Source organism: Antechinus flavipes, chromosome 1, assembly GCF_016432865.1.
Source record: "Antechinus flavipes isolate AdamAnt ecotype Samford, QLD, Australia chromosome 1, AdamAnt_v2, whole genome shotgun sequence".
Classification (NCBI taxonomy): Eukaryota; Metazoa; Chordata; class Mammalia; order Dasyuromorphia; family Dasyuridae; genus Antechinus; species Antechinus flavipes.
Genome location: NC_067398.1, coordinates 209,333,615 through 209,357,633, shown reverse-complemented (window position 1 = coordinate 209,357,633; position 24,019 = coordinate 209,333,615). Strand labels below are relative to the sequence as shown.

The following is a 24,019-nucleotide window of genomic DNA, read 5'->3' as shown; positions in this document are numbered from 1 at the left end:
CCTCCTCATTCTACAGAGAAGGAATTTAAGACCCAAAGGCATTAAGAGATTTGCCCCAAACTGTACAATTATTGTATAGTAGAACCAGGATGTAAAACCAACGTACACTGACTTCAAATCCAGCACTTTCCACCGTGGCTCACTGTCTCTCAGGTTACAATTGAAGCCATAGAATGGGAAGTTCTTTATATACATTGGTAAGTGGAAGTGGTAGAAGCTGGTTATGGGAAAGGACAAAAAGTCGTATATTTGTTTTCCAATCTAGATTCTAAGACACAACATTCAATCCTTTCTTTCTGAGAAAGAAGGAAGACTTAAGTTGAAAAACTTATGACAAGCCGGGATCTGGTTATGTATATGTATATGTATATATACACATATGTAACCAAGAAGCATTTATTAAATACCTATTATGTATCAGACACCAGGGAAACAGAAGTCCAAGATCGAAACAATTTCTTCTTGCAAGGGTCTTATATTCTAAAGGGAGGGGAATAAATACAGTAACACATATATATGCTCATATGTTTACATATATAATGACATATGGGTAAATATAAAGAAAAGGGAGGCAAATAAATGCAAAGTAGCTAAATATTATCTAATGTGGGAAGGATGGCATTAGTAATTGAGGAAGTTTGGAAAAACTTCTAGCAGAAGAGTGCTTGAATTATATTTCAAAGGAAAAGTAGAATGCTAGGAAACATAGGTGAAGAAGAAATACATCATACACATGGCGAACAAAGAGGAGAGTTGGCTGCCTCTCAGAGTAAGGCAGAGGGACAATACATGAGACTGGAAAGATAATGTGGAGCCAGGTTGTGAAGGGGTTTAAAAATGAACAATAGAATTTATATTTGATTTTTGTTGTTGTTGTTGTTGTTACAGTTGTTTTTCAGAAATATTTGGAATTTTCTTGGCAAAGATACTGAAGTCATTTGCCATTTCCTTTTCTAGGTCATTTTATAGATGAGGAATCTGAGGCAGAGGGTTAAGTGACTTGCCCAGAGTCATTTAGCTAGTAAGTGTCTGGGTCTGAATTTGAACTCAGGTCCTCCTCACTCTTGGCTTAGCCATCTATCTACTGGACCATCTAGGAAGCCCTTAAGTTTATATGGTAGGGAAGTGACATGGTCAGTACTGCATATATATAAATATAAATATATATAAAATATACATATATAATGTATGTATACATACACACATATATACACTAAATATATCTGGATATATATTCATACTCTATATAAGCATTTATATACACACATATCTATATGCATACATATATAATTAGGCACACAAATTTTGTGGACCTGTAGAAATATAGTTTGTACATATGCACACAAACACATTTTTGTTTGTATACAATATTTATGTTGTAAATACATAATTTATATACATTTATGTGTGTGCAAGCACTTGTACAATGGTACACATGTATATCTATATAAAGTATATATGCAATGTCCATTATGTTTATATTCACCTCTCTCTCTCTCTCTCTCTCTCTCTCTGTATATATATGTACTTGCATATGTATTTCTCCTTATAAAAATCTACTTCTAGGAAACTTTTTTTTAAAGCAGTCTCATGAAATAGTCTTGCCTTCTTCAATACTCTCCAATAGCCTATTAACTTAGAATGCTTCCAAGGAAGCCACTGGAGTTTTAGATACTCATAAATGTATAAATGAAACACTTTGTAAATTTGGGTAGAAGAATAAGAATATGATAGATTGTAAATATTTATCATTTATTACCAGCTGCTAGATGGTACAGTGTACAGATTCTGGATTTAAAGTCAGGATGATCTGAATTAAAATCTGGCTTTACTTAGTCACTGTGCTGGGCAAGCCACTTAACCCTATTTGCCTCAGTTTCCCCATCTGTAAAATCAGCTGGAAAAAGAAATGGCAAGTCATTCCAGGAACTTAGCCAAGAAAAAATGGGACATGATTAAAATGATTGAATAACAAATAACTTATCATTGTTTCATTTGCAAAAAAAGTGTCACATAAAGTTATTTTAATGCAATGGCAAAGATAAGGTTTAGAGAGTGACTATTCACTCTATACTATCTAATCAGTATTGGATTTTGCTAGAACTACATTACTGAGACACAGGTGCTCTATGATGAAACTAAATTTCATTTCAACAACAAGGAATTGAGGAATCTAATAGAATATTGTAGGGTGTTACATGATAAGTTTTGAGTTCTTCGATAATGAAATCAACTTCAAAAATATATAATTCCTATTTCATAATGATATATGTTGTACAATATCCATGATTAAAACCAGTAAGACCATAAGTGTTATCCATCCACTCATTTTTCTGCCCTGCTTTTCCCATTTTTCTCTCAAATGCTTAGATGGATCTGTGTTCTCCTCGATTTGGAATCCCTACTAATAATGCAGATTACAAAAGATTAATGCCTACCCATCCCATGTGACTATCATTTGTATACTCCTTAAATTTTCCTCAGGAGTTTGCCCAACATGCTGGAGGCCTCTCTCATTTTCTTCTGACAGTTGAGGGTACCAATGGAATACACTGGTTATTTACCAATCAGTTCTTGTGACAGACTACCTGGTAAAAATAGCTTCCTCTCTGGTTTCTACTTTCTACTTAATCAAGAAGAGCAATACAATGATAGGGAAGGATAGAGCATGCTAAGAATCATACAGCTTTTAGATGAGCAACAAACTTTAATTTGCCTCTTGTTATTCCCTGAGAGGCATGTGCAATAAAAGAAAGCAAAGTTAGCAGTTTTCAGTATTTTGGCAAAAAAAAGTAGCTTTTAAAAATATGCATAAGAACATGGCATATATTAGACAGTGAAGTTATGTCTTCACAAATAGGTATATATGCCACACATACATTTGGGGGGGGTTCATAATAATGAAATTATAGATCTTTAATCTATTTATATATGATCTAATATATGAGACTCTACAAAAACATCTGTTTATGATAGATGACATTTAATTCATTAAATGTTCTTTTAGATAAACCAAAACATGAATAGTTTACTCATACCAAATGCAAATAAATCTTGACACAATGGAGATGACTAAACTTAGTAGAAGATTTATAAACTTTGCTACAAAATTGGAGTTTACCAATATTTCTGCTGTGATCACTTAGGTAATTTATCAAAAAAGAGTAGAACATGGAAGGAGAATTCAATTTATATGTGACTTTATCATGTATCAAGCTTCAGAGAAGGAAATTCTCTCTACAAATTCAGGTCAAGTCTGAATCTAGACTTAGAGTAGGCTGCCTAGTGCACTGAGAAATTAAATGACTTGGTTAGGATTACACGGTTGGTATGTATCAAAGACAAGACTTGAGCCCAGGTCATCCTGATTTTGAGTTGTTCTTTTTTCTACACCTTGAAGGATAATTTTATGGTTTTGTAAAATATTTACACACAAATACATGTATACAAACACACATGTATGGATTTATACATACAACAATACACATATATGCAACAAAAACCAACATGCACACCTACACATACACACACACACACACATACATATAGTACAGTGCTTCTCTAGGCTATCTCTTCAAAAAAGCCAAAACAAAACAAACAATAAACTCCTCACATCTACAGATTGGGTTCCCCAGTGACATGACTACTCCTTAGTTAAAGTATTCTCTGGTGATACAACCTGGAAACCCAATTGTAGAAATTCCTTTATCTCTCAGGTATAAGATAGAGAATGTAAGGATATACCTCTCAGGTATACTCAAGAACACATTAAATATCCACTTTTCAGCTACTTGACTTGTTACCAAATTAATTCTCTCACAAGGTTCAAAGGAATACTAGTAAGTATAAGTGGGAATATCTTCAGAAAGAACTAAAAATGCAAAATCTCTCTTACTAGTTAACTAATTATCTCTGAGCCTGGAAACCCCAGAAAAACCTGAGCAATTTCTTCATCTAAAGAGCTTTCTTTTCTTTCTTAGCCTCTAACATGAGTCTCAAAGATTTAGATAAACACTAATGTTACTGTCTCTATAATTTACTGGATAATAACAAATGATGCAGAGACATAAATAACTATTTTAACATTCTATCAGTTGTGAGGGTGGTCACCTTTCACCATTATTTGCATCTGCGAATTCTTCCAAAATACTGGACCACAGAACTTCCATAGTTATTTTTTTGGAAACACGTTAAATCTCAGGAATTTTCTTTAGTATATCTCTTCCACAGAATAAGAACAGTTCAATTCAGTTCTCATCAGGGATAAAAAAAACAGTCTAACTCCTTCATTTCCTCTTCAGAATAGCATTTAAACTCAATTTTCTCATCTCCTCAGACTTCCTCAAAGATGAAAATTAACTTTCTAAGTCCCCCATAGATTTTTCCTGCAATAGTAAACTTAGTCTCTTATAAACTCTTTTTCCATGACAATTTTCTCTCCAAATCTCATTAGGAAATATTCTTTTGGTCCTCTCAGAGTGCCTCAGACATTATTTCTTCAAAGATGACAATTAATTGAATGCTGCCCCTCCCCCCAATCTATGTCTTCTCTCTCAAAGTAACAACATTCAAAGTCTCTGTGAGCTACAATGCTTATTTATCTGGGGTCACATAACCATACATACACTCACAAATTTTTTATAATAGTGAGATATCATGGAAAAAAGATAGCATGGAAAAATGCTAGATTTGGACTTTGAAAGACGAGTTCAAATCCCTCCTTTGATGCTTGTTGTTACATTCTGGGTAACTTAATTCCTCAGAGGACTCCATAAGATTATTATATCACACATGGATTGCCAGATGGACAGACTGGAAATTCTTTACATTGATGAAATTACAGATCTTTAATTTATTTATAAATGATTTTATATATGAGATTCTATAAAAACATCTGTTTATGATAGGTTGTTTAATATTTAATTCATTAAATGTTCTTTTAGATAAGCAAACCAGAACATTAATAGTTTACTCTGCCAAATGTAAATAAATCTTGATATTATGGAGATGACTAAACTTGGTGAGAAGATTTATAAACTTTGCTTCAAGATTGGAGTTAACCAATGTTTCTGCTGTGATCACTTGGATAATTTATCAAAAAAGTAGAAGAACGTGGAAGGAGAATTCATCTTATACATGGATCAGAAAGGGATAGATGAGCATTTATATATATATTTTTTAAAATGGGAAAATTAAGATTTAAAAAATTTCAAAAATGGTATGACTTTATTAAATTTAGAGGATAGATCAAGGAAGAAACAAAATACTGCATCCCACAGAATCAACCACTAGCAAACACAGAACTATAAGTAGAAAGATGCCTGCTGCTGACCAAAGAAGAAGTAAATGGAATAGAGAAGAACTGTTAAGAATGTAAATTTGAGTCATTAGATGTATGCCAATAACCTAATGGTGGAAATGAACTACCATTATTAGTAATGTAGAACTTCAATAGCTCAACGGTAGCTGAATCTGGAAAATCATGGACTGCAAAAGCTGGAACTGCAATTTGGGGAGTCCACACGATACTCCTTCTTGGATATATACTTTAATTGAGCATGATAGGTAAGAGAAGCAAAGGTTCAAAGGAAAAGAAAAGTAGTCAGTGACTGTTGAAGTATAAAATTCATGCACAACCAAAGGAAGCACATTTGTGGTCAGCATTCCACACTTAGTTGAAGTCCTACATGTCAATATGTGTCAGGAAATAAAAACTTTTGCTTTCCGTACAGGTGGATAAAGACAGTTTAGGATGAATGAGGCTAAGACAGGGCTCCAACAATTCAACAAACATTTATTAAACATAGAACCAGGAATTATACTTAAGCACTAGGGATAGAAAGGGGCTCATGTTCTAAATAAGAAGCAATATGAACATGTTCATATAAGGTATATTAAGGGTAAATTGGAGGTAGGGAAGGGACTAACAGTGAGGAGTACTGGGAAAGGCTTCGTGCAGAAGGTCAGATTTTAAGTGAATATTGAAGGAAGACAGGGAAGTCAGGAGAAGAAGAGGAGTGAATATTCTAGACATGAAGTTGAAAGATGAAGTAAGGAACATCAAGAAAGTCTTATAGTGTTTGGAGAGTAAAGTATAAGACAAAGATAGAAAGGAGTCATGTTATGAAGGGCTTTAAAAAGCTAACAAAAATTTTTATATTTAATTCTGGAGGTAATAGTGAGTCAGTAGTTTAGTGAATGGGAGACAATATGGTCAGACATACTTTAGGAAGGTCACTTTGGTAGCTGAGTGGAGAATAGACTGAAAAATTCATTTCTCCAGAGGAGTATATCCTTTAAATCATCAGACTCCTCATAGAAGATGATTGATATTCTACTCAGCTAGATATGCTTTCCCATAATTATTACGATTCAAATGGAATCAATCAATTAAGTTTTAGAATAGTGACTAAGAAGGAGAGAAATATGGAGGGTCTTCAAGGCACCATTTTTCTGGACTGATAATTACATTATTAAAGCCAATCTATATTCAATCAGAAGATCTCTGATTCACTTCTGCACAATTAGTTCTATGTTAATTTTGTGGCTTTTTTTCCAGGAAGATCTATAAGTAAGCTCAAGAACTGGGCAAATTGTATTCAGGATGATCTTAACACCAAATTCAGAATACTGAACAGCATAAATATTGTATTATTCTTTTCCTTGTCACTATACTGGGGGCATGTGTACAATAATTCTTTAATTTCCTAAATGTGTTATATTTTTTCACTTTTCCTTAAACTTAGCCTTTCTTTTTGACTTTTGAAACTTGTATTTAAATCTTTTGGATTTATGTTGCTTTCATATCCAAATATATCCCTGCCTTCTCCCTTATCCAGAGTGCCATCTTTTGTAACAAAGAACAAAAAAAGAAAGAAAAAGCAGTTCAGCAAAATGAACATTCAGGATTTTTTGGTTGTTCTTTCCACCTACTAAGTTGCGATCAATTTGGATATTACTTTTCTAATTCTATTTATTTTACCTTGTATCATTTCATATATTTTTTCAGGTTTATCTGTATTCTTCTAATTTATAATTTCTCATGGACTATAGTGTCACAGGAATATAGGTTTAGAATTAGAAGGGATCTTAGAAGTCACTGAGTCCAACTCTTTAATGATTTTTTTTTTTTTTTTTTACAAATTCTGGAACTGAGGCTCAGGAAAAATAAGTGACTTGCTTAGGGTAATACACCTAGTAAGTATTTGAGACAAGATAATGATATATTCAATAGAGTAGAAAAGTTTGGGGTAAGGCTAGGTTTGGGAGGAAAGAGGCACAGTTTCATTTTGGACATGTTAAATTTGATATGTCTCTGGGATATCCACTCTAAAATGTCCTATGTATGGGCAACTATGGTCTTCAAACCCAGGGAAGACCTTAAGTCTAGATATATAGATCTGGGCCTCATTGTCCTAAGGATAATTAAACCTGTGGAAGCTGATGAGGTCGCTAAGAGAATGTAGAAAAAGAAGCCTAGAGATGAGGTTCTTAGATCATAGATAAGACATGAAGATAGGTATAATGGGAGACGGAATAGTAGGTGGTTATGGTCAAAGAATGAATGGGATATTTTAAAATTTGAGATGTGGAACTTAATGATGAGATCCAGGTGTGACCACTTTTATATATGATTGAGGTAAAACAAAGAAGTAGCTCATAAGATTTAAAGAAACTGAGGAATTAGAAGCCAGCAGAATTTGAGGTACCATAAAAATGGATGTTGAAGTTCCTCAGAATTAGGGCAGGAGTTGGAGAGGATAAAAAGATGGTGGGCTGGATGCTGAGAAAGGCTAGTGTGCAGTAGTCACCAAAATGTGTTTAATACTGTATATTTCAAAGGAGGAGAAGTTGCTGAGTAATGATGGTAAAGAGAGAATATGGAAGTAGCAGTTGAGGAAAAAGGTCCTTTTTTTGGACCAGTGCCAGATACTGCCAATATTGGAAAGAATAGTCAGTGTTGCCAAAGGGGAGCCAGGTCTCAGTGAAGGCTAGACTAAGAGTGTGAAGAGAAGAAGTCTAAGACAAAGGGGAGTTTGTTCAGTATGGAACAGAATTCCCTAGGAAAAAAAATAAGGTAGGAGAACTTGCAGAAAACCACATGATTAATAGATAATTGACAGCAGAATTCAGGTTTCTCACTTCCCACACTCATACTGAGTGGGAGCCCATGAAGCTAGCCTCCTTCTTTCTTAGCAGCCACCCCTGAGTTTTCAGTATTCTTTAAGCCACTTTACCACCAACCCTCCAGGCTCCAATACCACGGCATAAATATGAAAAACAGAAGCAGCACCTGTGAATGTTCCCGTTATTTTCAGACTACAGAGGATTCTCATGCATAAAGAAAGAAGCCAACAAAGGAATCTATATTGAATTCAGTTCTATTTAAAACCAAATTAGAGGCAGTGAAATGTATCAGGAGAGAAGTTTGATCTTTAAGAATAAAGCATCAATTAATGAAAAAATGATTTGTTTTTCTTTTTTAAAAAGCCCAGCAATTATTACTATAGGTTTTATTTCACACATTGGGATTTATAATCTAATGATTTTTTAATGGGCTATGCACATTTTTTTTTGGTTTAAAGTCAAAATTTAAAACTAATGTTTGTTATCCATTAGTTGGATAGTCATTGTTCTTGTTCTGTAACTAATGTTCCTTCTTTTCCAGTCATCTATTTCTCTGCTACCACCCTTTATAAAACTTTTCTTGCACAGTTTCTTGTCTGCAATATGCTGCTGCCTGCTTACTCCCACTATGTTCTTGTTCATTACTCTTTGTGTAGTCCTCAACTTTAATTCTCCTGAGACTCCAGTATTCCATGACTCACAGTCATATAGCATTATCAAAAGAAAAATATTAACATTAAAAAGATTGACTTTTTCTTCAGGGAGAAGCTTGAGTTCATTAAAAAAAAATCAGTTGATAACATTCATTGATATCTATGCAAGATGAAGAGATCAAGAGGAAGATCTCCTACCTATTGGAATATCTCACTCCTCCTTGATGATTTTTATGGGAGGCCATGGACAAGAATGATTTTACATAGAATGGACAAGCATGAGCAGGTGGCAATCTGCATAGTTGGAGGGAGTATTTATGCAAACTGAGATTCACAAATCCAATGGAATATTCTCATGTTTATCATACAGGCAATTTAGAATGGCGAATGACAACACATCTAAATATTGGCTTATTTAGGAAACAACACAGAAAAATAGAGAAAATCAAGGCAACATGGAATTGAGGTTAATTAAGTCATTTGTGGGAGTTAACTCTAACTATTAATATTTTGCTTCTTGTATTTTTTTTTTTCTAGCTACAAAATACTTTGCTTAAAAGGTAGCTATTTTAAAGGAAGGAGCTGCTAGGTGGCATAATGAATACGGCATCCAGTCTGAACTTAAGACTCATTTTCCAAGTCTGGTCTCAGACACTTACTAGCTGAGTGACCTTAAGCAAGTCACTTTATCCTGTTTGCTCACTTTCCTCATCAGTAAAATGAATTGGAGAAGGAAATAGCAAGCCATTCCATATCTTTGCCAAGAAAACCCCAAATAGGATTACAAAGAGTTGGATACAATTGAAACAATAGAATGATAACAACAAATTTAAAGGATGATCTCCTCTAAAGATATTAAATATTTAAGTTCATTACTTGAGTTATCCCTTGATTATGGGAAGGTATCTCTATTTGCATTTGATTTGAGCTATCAAACTTTAGTACATTAAGGGATTCTTGATCTTACAGACATGCAAATTCCTTGTGGCAATAATATCTTGCATTTGTATAGTATTCTAAGAGTTGCCAAGCAGTTTACAAATCTTTCGTTTTATCCTCATTACAACATTTGGGGGTAGGTGCTATTATTATCTCCACTTTTATAGTTAAGGAAGCTGAATTAAAATGACTTGACCAGGATCAAACAGCTATTAAGTATCTGAGGCTGGGTTTGAAATTATGTTCTTGAGTCCAGGTCCAGTGCTCTATTTTCTGTGCCACTTAGCTATCTTATAAAATAAGATAGTCAATTTGCTTATACATTTTTTTTTTTTTTACTATTTGCACTTATTGCCCATATCTTTTCCTAAATATTTCATGCAGGATTTATCCAATGTTTTTTTCTATTAATATTTTGTGGATTTTATTGTCAGCTCAGGATGCCAATTTGCTAAACTTTATGTGACTTCTTTCTTTATTGTTCATGTATAACCAACTGCTCCTGTTAACTTCTAGGATAACTTGCAAGGATTTTGGTGTATGCAAATTGAATGTTTATTCAAAAGTCCAACTTGTTGACACTTGTAGTCTCAAAAAGGTGTCAAATTTTCTGATGAATCATGGAACAACCTGATCTCAGAAGAATCAACATTTCTAGTAACTCAAAAGGTAAAAGAAAGAAGCATGGAATATAAGTAGGCTGCAGCAAATTGTCAGCAATGATATACTTTCAAGAAATTAGAAAAAAGGGAAACAAGATCTATTATTTGTTAGCAATAACTATATCTATACTGATAAACCAACTTATGCAAGGTCATGTCAGAACTTGCAAATGCAAGTTCATGTCAAAATAAGCATAACTATTTTCCATCCACTTTGTTTTTTAAATGTGGATATATAGACTGAATACTTTTGAGGAACCAAGGATCTTATTGAAATGTCTTTTTTTTTCTGAGCCTCCAGGCGTTAAGTTCAAAGACAACCACAATAAAAAGATTTGAGAGCATCTTTCTAATGATAGGGAATCTCTCTTTTATTTGGGCTTTGCCCAAGATATTCTCCATGACATCTGTGAACATCTTCAGTAAGCATGTCTCTCCTTGTTTTATGCCTCATTTGATATCAATACACAGTGGATCACTCTCTGCTATGTACTATACAATCCATTAACCCTGGACTCCTTGCTGTTCCTTGAATGACAGACACCCCATCTCCTGATTCTATGCTTGAAATGCTCATCTTCCTTGTCTCTCTTCCCTGGCTTCCCTGACTTCCTGCAAATTTTAGCTACAATTAAATTTTCTGAAAGAAATCTTTCCTGGTCCTCTCTCTGTATTCCCTATAGACTAATCTTCATTTTATCATGTATTTATTTTATACATATATATCTTTGCATATATATGCAAAAAATCTCCCATTAGGGTATGAGTTATTGAGAGAAGGGGCTATTTTAATCTTTTGTTTCCCTCATAGTTAGTACAATGGCTTTCATATAGCAAGCACTAAATAAAATGCTTACTGATTTTACTGGAGATATTTTGAGTATGGACTAGTAGAGATAAGGGAACTCATGATTTTCTCAGTAAAGTAAGAAGCAAATTATTTGTGAAAAAACAAAGGGTGAAGGACTTGAGAAGAGAATAAAAGATTTGGAATAGCTTTAGACTTTAGTGAGATAAAGAGTTAAGGAAGACTATGGAATGCTGTGCAGCAGGAAGGAACAAATGCAATTTAGATAATATGAATTTGGAGTATAACCAGTTGGTATGGCTCTATAACTCCTTTTAGCACCTTTCAGTCCATAAGTAATACTAAAAAACGTGGATGGTCAGTGATTCAAACTTGAGAACTGGTAGAAGATGAATGATGAAAGAACATGAGAGCAAGGGATTTGAGAGTGGAGGGTGAGATTCAACAATAGGTTAAAAATTGTAAAGAGAAGAAACTAAGGTTAAAGCAGAGGCGATGCATTGAAAGAACAGGGAAAGGGGGAGGGACTAGAAATTGGAGTGAAGAGGAAGAATAGGTTTAGAAGTAAGGCAGAGGTAGAGGTGGAAAGACAGGAAATAATGCTCAGAAAGTAGAATTTCAGAATTTGAGATTATAAGGATATTCCTCTTTCCCAGGCCAAGTTTTTCAAGTTGTAAGGATGTGGGGGTAAAAAGTTTTTTTTTTTTTCAGACTTTGAGAGTTTACACATGGAAAGGGCCAGGAATGCTTTGAGTAGTTAGTAATGGTAATGACCTTGTCCTTGCCATAGATAGCTTCTGTAGCCGTTCTCTTCTCCACTCATTATATGTGCGAATAGGAGAGATATATAATGAAAAACAAAACAAAATTGGGGAATCCTGAACTTAGTGCTATTTGATAATAGTAGGGAAATAACTATTTTCTTGTTTATACATAAATTTGGGAAGTGTATTGGGCAATTGAACATTTAGAGAGTGTATTGTGCAAATATCATAAATTAGAGTTTTGTCTTTCATTATAGGGAACTGAAAGAAAAACTAAAACTAAGAGCATTAGCTTCCTGGGATTAATTTTGTTAAATGGAAGGTCTTAAAGCTGAGATTTTGAAGGAGCAGAATAGAATCAGAGAGACTTTTGCTGATTTTAGGAACTGTAATTATCCTGGCCACAGATGAACCTTCTTTATACACCCTTGGTACGTGCATTCCTCCAGTTAGTGCTGTGGTTATCTGTGAGAGATGATACCTCCTTGTATTTCTTTTGTTTTTCCCTTATTTATTTTGTTACATGTTTAAGTACAAATCTTCTGCTTTGAAATTATGTTTCTTCTGGTTAGTAAACTAAACATTGATAGAGCTTACAAGCCATGGTATTGATCCTAAATATGCTTTGCTACTTTGAATCTGGGTGGAGCTTTTTTGTGAGTGGAATTTGCATAAGATACTTGTACCTGCATTTAGAAAAATCAGGATTCAATTCCAAATAAAGTGCTCTTTCCCATTAACACAGCTTGGATGGATAGATAGGGAGGGAGGTAGATGGATAGCTAGATAGATGGATAGAGCAAGTAATAAGGACTTACTATATGGCAGTCACTGGGATATAATACAAGTAAGATAGTGCTTATCCTTGTATTCTAATAGGGGAAGATAATGAGAAAATGAAACTGGAAACTGTGAGGATGCTGATTATGTAACAGTATGGAGAGAAGGTAGATAACATGTGTTGTAGATGTCTGGTCCTGAACAAACTAAGGTATGTGTTCACCTTTCAAAGCCTGGGGTTGATCCAGGGATTGAGTTCAAAGTTTTTGAGAACAGGAGGTAGAGATGATGGTCAAAGTGATTGTGGCATGATGTGGAGGTGGCCACATTTGGGGCAAGATAAGATAAAAATTTTTCCAGGACAGAATTAAAAGTTCCTGTGGAGAGGAGGTGGGAATAATAGTTTGGGAGGAGATAACATGATGTGGAGATGCCTGGGAAGTAGAAGTACATGAAAATCATTGGTGTCAAAGTAAAATAGAAACAGATACCTATGGGTCACATATAAAACCATAAATTAACATAATCTTTTTGTTATTTTTATTTATTTTGTTAAACATTTCCCAATTAAATTTTAATCTGGTTCAGGTCATATTTGGGAATGCTTTGCCAGCATACTACAAGTTTGATACCTCTGATGAAGATAATTGCCAATAGACCCCCAATTTCAGTGTTTTTTGTAGTAGCTTGTGATTTTGGTAGGATTTGGGAATGAATATACATTTCTAGCTGCTTTTAAAATTTGTTACTTAGTTTTCCACCTTTTTATTTTTTTCATTCAATAAATTTGTTGATAAAAATCCTACCCCATTTCACACAATTTCTAGTTTTCTTCTTGCATTGTTGTGAATTCAACAACTCACCCTCAGTTTTCTTAGCTATTATTCTGATGCATGGCATTTCAGTCCCCCATTAGCTTGTAAACTTCTTGAGGGCTTTTTGCTTATTTTTATGTCCCCAGTGTTTAGCACAATGCTTGATACATAGTGCACATCTAATAAATGTTTATTGTTTGATCAAAGGAGATTGCTTTGCTAAATATTTGTTGCTAAACCAGAGGGTAATGAGACAGATTTACTAAAGTAATATCATCAATTAAAACATTTTAGACTTTTCTTGGAAGTGGGCACAGTTGGACTAGGTAGGCCAGATAAGGAACCTTGTTAGATGAATTTCTTTCTGAGGATTAAGAACTGTTGATCTCCTCTGAGAATTAGGTCATGTCCCTGATTTCTCTGAGGTTCAGGGACATCTCCCCTAGGATCCTTTTCTTAGCATGTCAGTCAAAGTTTACGACATCTGTTTGATATTGACATCCTGCTAATACTGCAATCATGTCTAATTTATTTTTGAGTTGTCACAGGTGCAAGACTTCTAAGACTAGAGAGTTATACAATTGGCTAACTGTAGTCATCTTGGTATAACTATATAAGCACACATCACTTTTTTATTTCCCCTAATTTGTGAATATCCCAATCATATCTGCTGTCATATAAATTAAGAAATAATTTTTAAAAATGAGAGCTGGCTTTTCTCAGGACAAATAATTAGAAATTGAGTGGATGGTTATCAATCGAGGAATAGTTGAATAAATTGTGGCATATGGTTATGATGAGTTACTATTGTTCCATAAGAAATGATGAGAATACTCTCAGAAATACCTGGAAGTCTTCTTTAAGCTCTTGCAAAATGATATGTACTGTATACAAAATAATAGCAATGTTGTGAGATGATCGGCTGTAAATGATTTTGCAATTCTCAGCAATACAATGATTCAAGACTACACTGAAGAAATTAAGGTGAAAAATGCTGACCATACCCAGAGAAAAAACTGATTGCATCTGAATACAGAGTTGAAGCATACTTTTTAAAATTTTATTTTTAAGGGTTTTTTTTTTTAAGAGGGGAGAATCTATGTTTTCTTTTGGAACATAACTTTTAGAGAAATATTTTGCACAACTTCACATGTGCGTTCTCAATGGGGGTATGGGGATGGAAGAAAGGAGACATGTAACTGGGAAAAATAAAATATTTTTTTAAATGGGAGCTAAGTGGGAATGGAAGGTTCCCAGTATACACAGATGTTCTATCAGGTATAGCTAGATCTCTTGCTGTGAAATATGTAGATTACAGGAAATATGTGTTTCTGAATGATAGGTTGGTATCATCGAATGATATGCAGACTTAATTATGCAAGAATTACCATATGAAAACAGTGAACAATAACGTATGGTCATTACTGTTGATCAGCCAGATGGTTTGTAATGAAATGCCCAAGAGTGTGTCTAGATACTCTGGCTCTTATGAACCTGTCACCTCATTTGCAGCCTTGTTTCCTCTATGATGTTGCTTAGCAATATCCTAGACTACAGTAGTTATTGATCTTTGTCCTGTAATGAGCTAAGGGCATATTTAACATTATTTTTCCATTTTCTGTATGATCAAAGGAGAACAAATCTGTGATCTGGCTGCTCTTCATTATGCCTTCATTTCTGATGTATTTGAGAGGAAAGAGTTTGAGATGATACATGTTTGTTTCAAAAAGAAAACTATATATAGCATAAGCCAGTTAACAAACAAACACACAAACAGTAAAACTAAGCAGTTTAAAGGTTTCCCTATCAAGGGTATTTGTGAGTAAAGATCTGTACTAAAAATGGTTGGAGAATGTGTTTGGTTCAGTTGTTAAAAAATACTTAAATTGTGACTGAAAGAATTTCTTTGAAGCTTTGTTAGGCTTTTTTTTTTTTCTCAAAAAAGAGAATAAGACTAACTCACATTTGTATGCTAGATTTCCAACAAAGACTAGTCTTTTTATCATTTTATGTTTAAATCACAAAGAAGCAGCCACAGATCACAGGATTTAGAATTGGAAAGGAACTTTGAAATTATTTGATTCAACCCTCTCATTTTACAGAGCAAAAGGTTGATATGTGGGGAGAGTGACCTATTCAAGGTCACATAGTTATTAAACAGCAGAATCAGGCATCAAAATACAGATTCCCTGATTCTAAACCCAGTTCCCTCTTCACTGTACTGTGTTTCTGGGTTGCTTAACCATATTTGATCAAGAAAGCAAAGCAGGTCATAATTTGATTAGGGAGACATAATAAGTCACCACATGTGAAAGGACTCAGGATTAAAGTGCTCATTTCTTCTGACAGGTAGACTAACATTCAAGTGAAAAGAGTGTGGACTAGGATTTAGGGGACCAGGGTTCTAGCGAACAAATTGTCAGTGTGACTTAAGATAAGTCATTTATTGTCTCAGGGCTTTAGTTAACTCATTAAAAAATTAAAGAGATTGAAACAAGATGAATTTTAAGGTCTTTTCTATATTCAAAATTTTATATTACAGAAAATCAAGAAAATTTGAGTTCAAGATGTGCCTTTGACACATACTTTCTGCCTGATTATGAGAAAATCATTTAATCTCTTGGGACCCTCAGACAACTCTCTGGGACTATAAATTATAAGTTGTTCATCTGAATTGGCTAATAGAATTTTCACTTTTGAAGCCTGGAAAATGAGAAAAAGTATATTCTCTTCAATCTTTATTAGTTTTTAGTCTTGCTAAAATAAACTTATAGCCACGGGAATCTTGCCTTAAACACATCTAAAAAATGAGTCAAGTTTTTATGTGTGTATATGCATATATTCATACATACATACACATACACATATACACATAGCATGAGCAAATTAGGCAACCTTTCTACAAGAATTTTCAGAATTTCAGTATCAAAGGAATACTATTTTATTAACTATGTAATCATTTTAGTTTCAATTCATGTTTGTAGTAGCACACATTATTAAAAAATAATAGCTCACATTTACAAAGTATTTTATAGCTCATGTTTGATTTTGACAACTAAGTTATAAAATAGGGATCAATCATGTTTATTATCGCCATGATCATCATCTACCTGTATAATGTCACTCCTGGAAGGAATTATTATTATTGCTGTTGTTGTTATTATTATTATCTCCTAGTCTACAGATGAGGAAACTGAATCTCAGAAGAGTTATATGGTTTATCCAACATCACACAGCAACATTTAGTAAAACTATTACTCAAAGGCAGATTTCCTAACTCCTAATCCATCATTCTACTACATCATACTTATCAAAATGATCACATTTAATTTATTCCTTTCCAATGGGCATTTTTGAGGAGTTACAACATGTATTAAAAAGCATACATTGAAAAATTTTTCAGGAAAAAATTACATTACTTTTCAGGGAGAATTTTCATGGCATCATATTGTTGGTGGAAAAAGATTATATATTTTTAATATCTAAAGATGGAAGATGACTAACCTTTTATATTACAATAGGGGCTATATTTTTTGCCCAAGGAAATCTATTTCACAGGGTTTCAATTTTTTTGCCATGAATTTTTAAAATAATATATTTTTAATTGTTTAGAGTTTTAGCATAATCTTCTAAAATTATATACCTATAAAGAACAAAACTCACATTAAATAATATATAAAAGGGAAGACTTTCATTAATTTTATATTGTTGCAGCTTTATGAATCAGGTGTTAACATGCAAAACCATTTCCTATTAACCTCATGGTATAATACTATTATTTCAGTTTACATCTATACATCACTATACAGATTAGAAAATTCTTTTCTTCCAACACCCACGTGAAGTAGATTATGGAAGCCTAATTTTCCCCATTTTGTTGATGAGAAAGCCAAGGCTTAGAAGATGTAAATGATTCAACTATGTACACATAATCAATTAGTTGTTGAGCCATCAAATATGAAGTACAGATGTAGTCACTTCCTGAAAGATGCACTTTTCCCTTTTTTATGCTTTCAAGATCTGCTTAGGTGCCTAAGGAAGGTTTCTGGACCAATAAAAATTTCCTAATATCTTTGCTCATGATTACATGAACTTTTGCCCAAAAATGGCAGATATGATGTGGCTATGTAGTATTATCTTGATCAACACTCCATACAATAAAGATGGAAGCCTTTAGGTTCAGACAGTAATTTCTCAGAATCTCCCTACTTGATACTCCACCTGCCCAACCCCTCACTCCCCAAGTGTACTGTCTTGAACTTGAGGCTGAAAGGAGAGCCTTAAAGAGGAAAAGCAGCAAGAGCTTGGCAGATGGAAACTCTAAGGAGACATTGCCATGTAGAATAAGTGGAAGATCTATAAGGGCTGCAGGTAGTCACAAATAAAGACAATTTAGTAAAATTGTAGTAGTAGGAAGTAAACTGAACTGAGAAATCAGTTTAGGCCAAAAAAAACAACTTGTGATTTTCATTGCCTCTTTCCCTTTCCTTCCTTCTTTTTCCTGCTCTGAATAAGATGCTTCACTCAGGCTTTTACTTTGTTATCTTAAGCAACAAATATGATAAATTTGTTTGATCAAAAAAGTTTTAAACTATATAAGCTAATGCTTGAATCAAGTATTATGTGTATCTCTCTTCTGTGTGAGAGGATACTATTGGGAAAATGCTGGATAGGTAAGTATTTAAATTGCTGTGTCTGCTAAAACAAGATTTCTGACTAGGGCTTGATTTGAAAGGAGAGAGAACATGATTCATTGGTTTGAACATCTTTTCATAGTAGAAAAACACATCCATTGAGGTTTCTCTGGCATCAAAATGAGGCAGTAACACTGTGAGAGTTATGGCTAGGTGGATTAGTAAGGACACTTTATCTTTTCTGTGTGGACAATTTAAAAGGAGGTCACATCCCAGAAGAAAGGAGGCCCAAAGAAATGGTTAGAAAGAAAACTGAGTTCCACAAAAAGTTTAGTGTGTGGGGACTAATATGACTGATGGCTTTGATTGCCTACTTACTAGCCCAACAAACATCTTCAGTGTTATAAAGCAGTAAGACTGATTTGAACAAGGCAATTGGAGAACCATTTTCATTATGCAATTGTTAACTTTTTATGCATTTAATAGCAAAATTAAAGAAAATCAAAATATAAGATTTCCTAATCATGAATATTTGTTCTTAAAACATCATATTTTAAATTGCTTTTAATCAATCATATTTGAAGAAATTTAAATCTAGTTAACTTTAATTTTATTATTCCTAATGTTTCTATCAAATTAGTATATAGTGTTTGAAGGGACCACATTTTTATTTGTATTACAATTGAAAGGATATAAGGAGTCAAGAGGAAAGAGAAAAATGCTTGTCCTTATTACTGAGAGAGAGCCAATAATTCTATTTTGTAAAGGTATGTCCCTTTCAGACTTTAGCAGATTTGCAAGTAAGAAGAGGTAAGTTAACAGAGACAATGAAATAACTGTAATAGTATCTCTGAATATTTCATTTGCTCTTTGAAGAAGGCAAACTCCATTTCATATGTGAATGAATCATCCTACACTGACTAGAGATTATAGGGTTCTCAGTAGGTAATTTTATATGAAAAGAGGAGCAGAAAGGATGGATTTCACTACCTTTCCCCACTCCGGTTACTCATTTATATAGATTAGCTGGAGAATCTTAGAGTTAAAAAAAAAACCCAACTAAGGAACCCTGAATCTTAGAGGAATTTGCTAACCAGTGGACAAATAGTTATTGCCTAGTTTGGGCCTAGCTTAAAGATTTGAGAAATGTATTGGATAATCACCATAAATTAAGGGGTGGTCTTTCATGTATAGATAGCCATGTATAGAGAGAATTCTTGAGAAGAAAAGATAGCTTACTTGCTCTTTCCTCTCTCACAATAGGAGATAGTATCAGAGCCCAGGCCCTAAGGGAAGAGAAATAGAAAGCCTTCTACCATTCTGTGGCTCTAGGTTTCTGGTTTGTTTTTTCCTCCCCCTCTAAAAGAGCACAAATTATCCCAGTTGTAAAGGTTGTAGTTAGGTTTGGAGGGAGAAGAAACTACATCTGCTCATGAAACCTGAGTAACTAGCCTTGGGAGTCTAGCAGAGATCTAAGTCCAGTGAGATTTAAGTCCAGCCTAGTAGCAGACTGATTTAGGAAATATACTGAGTAGTGACTATATATAGCACAGATGCTGTACCAAGCATGATCCTGCCTATGAAGATAAAGGGAATTCCAGGCCCTGTAATATTAGGAGATGTAAGTTGGTTTCATTAGATATTTAGCCTGCTTGTATAGATCACTGGCCTTTTTGCTCATCCTTCCTATGAATTCTCTGTGCATTTGTGGGAGAGTATGTCCCAGGCTTCTAAAGAGGAATGTTTTTCTGCTATAGTCTTTACTGTCATCTTATCAAATACCCTTCTAAGAGATAATTGTGTCTATTGGCTGAATAATGATGGAAGAATATCATTGGGGGTTTGTGAGCTGTAATGCAGCAAGAAAACTTTTAAAATGTAGCAACTGTTCTTTGGGGAACTAATCCATAAGTGTAAGTGTCACTGGGCTTCTTCAGTTTGACCACCAGAAAGAAAAGACTGAGCAAATAGAATATAAAATTAATGCTGCATTTTTTGAGCTGGAGCAGGAAAATGCTTGTAAAGAAAATGGAGGAGGCCACATTTTGGATGCTCTCCCAGATACTGTCTTGCAGCTTGGATGAATTCAGTGGTTTCTGTCAGTCAGAGGGAATTAGTGCTGCATTGAATAGGGCCACAGTGTGTGCTCACAGCTGGAGCTGTTACCCCCAGGTGGATTCCTTCACTGTTGTGCACCTGGACAGTAAATAGTCTGGAAAAAGCAGACAGAGAAGACGTCCTAAGGGGGAGGAGAGGAAACAAAACAAAAACAGCAGATGCCACAGGAGGGAAAAAAGAAAGATAATGTGGGAAGTAAGAAGTAGGTGATGGCAGGAGAACAAAAAAAATGGAAAAAAAAGACAAGCAAAGATGATAAAATGCACATCTTACCAGTGTTTCATTTTATTTCAGACTTACAGCCCTATCTAAAACAAATAAAAACCATTATAAAAAGTGAGAGGGAACACAAAAAAGATTGAAAAGGCATAATTTAATATATTTTATCTAAGTTTTTATTGTCACTCAGATTAACCCTATTTTAAAATTTCATAGGAGGTGATATTGTTGACCAATTTATCTCTGCTAGGCTTCCCAAGAGAGATGCAATTTATACCTCAAGTCTCAATTTTGCAAAATTAGAAGGTTGGACTATATGATCTCTAATATATCTTCCAGACATAAATTTGGTTCTAAAATGTTGCATGATTTTAAAATGCTAAAAAGGGAGTCAAAAGTCAGAGACAGCTCCAGAACAATTGACTATGCATCTTAGATTAAATAGGTGATAATTTTTGGGTGAAGTGAAGAGTCTTGATCAGGCTAAAGACTGAAGCAACTATCATTGCCCTGCCTCTTGCCCCACCATGTCAAAAGTACTTTTTGAAAGTAAAATTTAAAAACCAGTAATTTTTACCACTGTAATCTAAACAAGCGTTTCTTTCTTCAAGGTTAATGGACTTCTTGTAAGTATCTATCACAGATCTGAGTTAGAATTTGAAAAGGGGAAATAAGTGCTCTGTTGTGTGATTGCCCTCTCATCAGAGAAAGAGGAGTAACACTCTTTAAATGCCAAAATTGTAATTAAAAATTGCCATTCATGATTACTTTTGCTCTACTAAGGAGCTTGTTTGACAGAAAGATTAGCCCAGCAATTTTATCAGAAAAGAGAACTGAGATATTAAAAATAATAGAGACCTCTCCTTGAAGGCAAATCAAAAGAAAAAAAAATTGAAGACATTGTAGCTGACTCTGAATAATGAAAAAAGAAAAAAAGAAAAAAACAAGATGTCAGAAAAACTCAAGACAATTAAGAAAGGAAAAGGCAATTGGCATGTAAAAAGACAGGGTAGTGTTTTGTTTTTGTTGAATTGTGTTCATCTCTTCGAGACATCATTAGGTATTTTCTTGGCAAAGATACAGTAGTGATTTGCCATTTCCTTCTCCAGCTCATTTCATAGATGAGGAAACTGAGGCAAAGAGAGTTAAGTTACTTGCTAGGACCACATAGCTAGGAAGTATTTGAGATTTAAATTAGTCTTCCTAGCTCCAGGTGGGATACTCTATTCACTTTCTATCTAGCTAGGGAAAGAAAATTAGACTGGTTTAAATCCTGCCAGCTAAATCATTTCCCAGTTTTTCCATGTGTAAAATTATTATGATAATCCTTACACTAACAATCACACAGGGTTGCCATGAAGAAAACTGTTTTGTAAGTATTAAAGTGTTCTAGAAATTTGAGGTTTTATTATTCTAAAAGCAGCAAAGTAATAACTAGAAGAAGGATATTTCATGTATGCTTTTGTGGTTGGTATTTGAATTGCTAAGTTTCTCTGATTGAGGCTCTCATAAACGAATCCTTTCAACTATTGTTAATTTCAAGAAAATGTGTAGTTCATTCCAGCAACAGGATTTTTGGGAATACTCTATCATTGATGTACATGGAACATAGAAGAATTGAATTAGTGATTAGAAGGTTTGGACTGCAAAAGATATGAACAGAAAGTTTTCAGACAAAGAAATTAAAGTCATTTCTAGCCATATTAAAGAATACTCTAAATCCCTATTGATTAGAGAAACGCAAATTAAGACAACTCTGATATATCACTTCACATCTCTCAGATTGGCTAAAATGATAGGAAAAGATAATGTTAAATGTTGGAGGGGATGCGAGAATACTAATACATTGTTGATGGAGTTGTGAACTGATTCAACCATTCTGGAGAGCAATTTGGAACTATGCCCAAAGGGCTATCAAACTGTGCATACCCTTTGATCCAGCAATATCTCTACCATCCCATATGTGCAAAAATGTTTGTATTAACCCTTTTTTGTAGTGGCAAGGAACTGGAAACTCAATGGATGCCTATCAGTTGGGGAATGGCTGAATAAGTATGTGAATGTAATGGAATGTTATTGTTTTATAAGAAATGATCTGCAGGATGATTTCAGAAAGGCCTGGAGAGACTTACAAGAACTGATGCTAAGTGAAGTGGGTAGAACAAAGATAACATTGTACACAACAACCACAAGATTATGTGATGATCAGCTCTGATCAATTTGGCTCTTTTCAACAATGAGATGATTCAGGGCAATTCCAATAATCTTGTGATGGAGAGAGCCATCTACACTCAGAGATAGGGGACTGAATGTGGATCACAACATAGTATTTTTACCTTTGTTGTTGTTTGCTTGCTTGTTTTTTCTTTCTCATTTTCCCTCTTTTGATCTGATTTCTCTTGTGCAGCATGATAAATGTAAAAATATATTTAGAAGAATCACACATGTTTAACTTATATTAGAATACTTGCTGTCTAGGGCAGGGAGGAAGAAAAATTTGGAACACAAGATTTTGCAAGGGTGAATGTTGGAAACTCTTGTTTCATGTATTTTAAAAAATAAAGAAGCTATCATCATATAAAAAAGATTTAGAGCTGAATAATTACCAGTTAATAGATCAAGTTGCTAAATGGCTAATGAGTATATATGCTATGTTACTGGATGAACTGAATTAGAAGAGTCTGGATATCCTGTTTGTAAATAAACCAGATGAAAAAAAGGTGGTTCACAGGCACTCTTCAGAAAAAAAGGCAAAGAAAAAATTTGTTAGAGTAGGTTTTATCACATGCTAAAAAGACAAGAAACATTATTTCATGGGACACGTGATCATCATATATTGTAGTTCTAATGATAAGTATTTGCAAAAAGACAATTATGAAAATCATGAAAATAGTTACAGCTTTTAACAACATCATTTAACAACAACAACATAGAGAATAAAGGGGTAGGAAAAATTCTACAAAATACTTCTAAATTAAATCAACATGTATCTTGATATTTGGGGACTTTAATGTAGAGACCTGGGATAAAGTGAGGAAGGTGAAAATTATATAGGAAATCATGATTCAGTAAGAAGGAACACAATAGGCCAAAGATTTGCAGATCATACAGAAGCATCATCCCTTCTGATCATAAATTTTTTTGAGAAAAATATTAATAGGTTCTGGATATGACAAACACAAAATTAAAAGCATGAAGAAAAAAATAGACTAGGAAAAAGAATAGGGGGAAAAAACTTGTAATTGATGTAGGAGTTATGCCTGAGTCAGCTCTCTGTATATAGTCATATCATCAACTTGTCAGAGCTAAGATCAGAATTAGTAAAAAAACAAGAAAAAGTGATGAAAAAAGGATATGGTGTATACAACTTGACCTTGAACTATTTAAACAAGTAACTGATTAAAATGGGAAATGGACAATAGAAATGACATCAATTCTGACTCTAATGATTTTATCTATAACAGACAAGACCAATTAATTGATATAAAAGAACTGAGAAA

General features: G+C 34.0%; 1 protein-coding gene across 2 annotated transcripts in view; it reads right to left on the bottom strand.

The window, feature by feature from the left end:
- The window catches only part of SLC24A2 (solute carrier family 24 member 2), a 283,926-nt gene that overhangs the window by 100,217 nt on the left and 159,690 nt on the right, over positions 1-24,019 (bottom strand). The window lies entirely within an intron of this gene.